A 4,032-nucleotide genomic window follows, 5' to 3' on the forward strand; every position below is an offset into this window, starting at 1 on the left:
CTTTATCGTTGCCAGAGGCACGATTATGGCCAACTAACCTAAGTATTTTTTTAAGATCTAAGGGCGGACAGAAAAAGTGCGGACAGCAAAAAGTGCAGACACAAAAAATTCGGAAGGACAGACAAAGCCGGCACATTAGTTGTCTTTTACGGAAAACCGAAAAAAAAGCAGAAAAAATTCACCCATCAAAGACTTCTATGACTCGGTATGAGGGAATCATGGGTTGACTAGTTTATCAAAATGTGAGGTGGATAAATAATTGAGAACCATTTCAAGTTAACTTCATCGAACATTTTCCCATAACCTACTGTTACTTCTTACTAATGAACACCATATTCTTTGGAAGCTTGAATTTCAAGCCAATGTTCCCTGTGGTTCAGGAGATAGAGAATGCCACTTCATCGCATAGTGAATAATGACCAATGCAACTGGAAAGAAGTTGAAGAAAACGAGAACACCTGCTGGAAAAAATTGACGTGGACTGCTTACAATAACAGCAACAATGCTAAAATAATACAAGACGAAATACACACGCAAGAGAAAACTAAGTTATAATCTTTAATAATAATATCAGAGTGGATCTTGATTGTCCTCCCCTGGGTGACAGAAGGGGAGACATGACACAGCCAGCCACCCCTACAAACCGGTTTATCCACCCCAGGTGGCGGCGGAATAGGCAAAGGGAACGGGATGGTAAGGGAGACATCCACCCTTCTCCTGCAAACCTGTTTGTCTACCCCGGGTGAGGCGGGGTAGGTAGATCGGGTGGGTAGGTGAGAAACCAGCACCAAGTTACACGCGCGCCAACGAGCTCGTCTTGAATGCTGAGCAAGTGGAAACTTCGTGGTAAAAATTGAATATGGGTCCAAAATTAATAACTGACGAAAACAACAGGACTACTCCAAAGTAATAAACTTCCACATCAACACTACAGATGATGACCAAGATACCGTACGGAGACTCATATTAAGAAATTGGTTGAAAAAATGAAGTATCCTTAGTACTGTTTATACAAATCTCACTATAACTCAGAATAAAAATAACACATTCAAAATTGACATAAACATATAACAAAAGATACCTGTAGAAATGTAACATATGACCCACTAGATGTAATGCAACAACCGTTCCAAAAGGCATTCCGAAAAATATAACTAAGGCATTCAAATATACATAAAAAAACAAAGCAGATTTCAGAAAGTTCTACAGAATATGGAACCCCATGAAAATTCATTCTATAGCATAGGATAATTAATGCAAATGCCTAACAAAAGCAGCGAAGAAACCCATCAACAATAATAATGTGAAAATAATCATATTAACAAAACTAAAAATAATAGCATTCCAACTTGAACAAATAACCATAATTCAAAGTAAAAATTTATCAGGCTGAAAGCAGATGCAACATACTAACTTCGATACGAGAATGCTTGGAAAGTTTCTAAGAAAATCGTACAAAAATCTTTGTTAATTTGAATCTGATTATCGACCTTGGGTCATTGTCAAAATATGTTTGATTTGAACCCCAACTGAGTTGAAAAAAGAAAATACAAAACGCTTTACGAAATGACCACAATCAGTGGATTTGTAAGAGACTTTATTTTGAAACAACCTAATAATTCTGAATGCTGAACCATGAATATAAGCAAACTTTCATGGATAAACTTAACAACCTACAACACTGGACTACACAAAATAACCCAAAGTCATGGTTAACATCACGCCGCAGTTAAAAACCTATCATGGATTCCAGCAAATTTTTGATAAAAATACAAAAATAATTTTTATGGCCATCAAATTGACCAAATGGCCTTGAGTGAAGATTAAAACATGTTTAACATATTGCTGAACGACAAATTTAATCAATACCATTAATACCAAGTGGCTATTAAAAATGGGGACCAACAGACAGTCAGTGTGTGCCAATATAGGGCAGGCACTATAATAATCTCGACACAGATGATAATAATATACTGGTCGTAAACAAGTCGCAAACTAAAGTGAAAAAACGGAAATAAAATTGAAATTGTTAAAAAATCCCGGTGCACAACTCTGCTGCCGAAATGCCTAAAATCAAATATGTAAACAGCCATACACCAACCTTGCTTTACTTATTTAATCGTCATGAAATTTAGTTAAACTACATGATTAAAATAAATATGAGGGACAGTCGTGTAATTAATAAAATGATGTTTGGTGATCACTACATGTCAACGATAAATATGTTCATTTTTTTATTCTCAAACTTTCTGTGATAAAAGCATGATTACATTACTGAAGGTTTGAAAAAAACGAAAGAAGAAAAAGATACATTTTACAACCATGACAAAAAATAAATAGAGATAAAAAATAAAGAAATAGGATGCGTCTCAAACTTCCAAACGGCATCATTACATACGAACGTCAATTTGCAAAGCTTAAAAACTAAAATCAGAAACCTTAAACGTACCTTAGAATAATGTGCAAAATGCTGAACTCGAAACTTTACAAATCACTCGGCAATTTCACATCTTGATACATCGTTCACCTGCGATAGTCCTGCAATCACGTAAAATAAAAAACGATTGGACATCATTTCAAAGCAAGATGACTATTATAGATAATTATTTATGTACACTCTCTCTTTCAAACAAAAAAACAAACAAATACACACACATATATATACGTATGTATATATATATATATATATATATATATATATATATATATATATATATATATATATATATATATATATATATATATATGCATCGGGCGGGGATGGGGATTAATTTGTAGTTCCCAATGATTTGTATTAGGGCGCATGCATAAACATTGTAGGGAAAATGAACTAGCCTAGCTTATAAAAAACTTGTCTTAAATTACCATCACCTTGGTATCAAAAGTTTACTAATGAAACAACTAAGAATCATACATGATCATATTACCGTTAAGATAATTTGCTGCCTGTGCAAACGTAAATTAGAAATCACCTTAAATTAACTTTCCCCACCCCACCCGTCCCTTGAAAAGGACGGAGACATAACGGGGTGTGGGGGGATAGGTAGGATGAAACCCCATTATAAACCATCTTAGGGGTCACCACTATAACCCTGCCAAATTTCATGCCCATCGGACCAGCCGTTTGGCCGTGATTGAATGACAGACAGACGGACGGACAGACATAACGCCCATTATAGTAAGAAAATTTAGATTAGATATAGAATCTGTCAATGATGTTAAAGACTTAGGATCCCGTATCGTCAATAGCCCTGTTTTCTTGTTAGATGCTTGAAATGATGGAATGAAAAATTTTATTATTAACGAAGGCTGCAAAATTTTTACCAATACTTATTTGAAGAATTAATTGTTTATGAATTTATTTCGATAATTTGTTGCTTTTATTTCACGTACTTTCATACTGTCATACATGCTAAAATTAAACCTATGAATAAAACGTTGTCTCTCATTGTCATCGAAAATGAACAATGGAACGTTAAGTTACTTTACAAAGTATCTGAATATTAATTCCACACGTAAGCTATAACAATTATATATCGATGGTAATAAATACTTACGGTATAATGTGCAAAAAAAAATCAGGATTATTCCACCGATGCAACTTCGCAGAAAGGAAAGCGACGATAACAACTGCAAGAAAATGATTCACACAATCATTAGAAGATTATCTAAATAACTATTCATATGAAACGAACATCACTTAAAGGACTTTCAAAACTTGACAAATTATTTAGTAGAAAATGAACATGCAACTCACCTATAAAACTTGATATCCTCAAACAGTAGTCCATTTTTACCGGCTTGCATGCTGCTACCTCACGTTGATACGTGTACCACTCACCATTCTAACTTGCATAATAACTATCTTCTGTTTTAGAAAACGATAATCAGATGAACAAACTAGTTTGTTTCAAAATTTGCGGCACGACGTATTACCAATTGATTTTACGTATCAAAATGAATTTCCTTCATTTGACACTTTGCTTGAAAAAAAAATCGACCTTCATTTCTACGAAGAAAATCCGTTGGATT

Source organism: Macrobrachium nipponense, chromosome 21, assembly GCF_015104395.2.
Source record: "Macrobrachium nipponense isolate FS-2020 chromosome 21, ASM1510439v2, whole genome shotgun sequence".
Lineage (NCBI taxonomy): Eukaryota > Metazoa > Arthropoda > Malacostraca > Decapoda > Palaemonidae > Macrobrachium > Macrobrachium nipponense.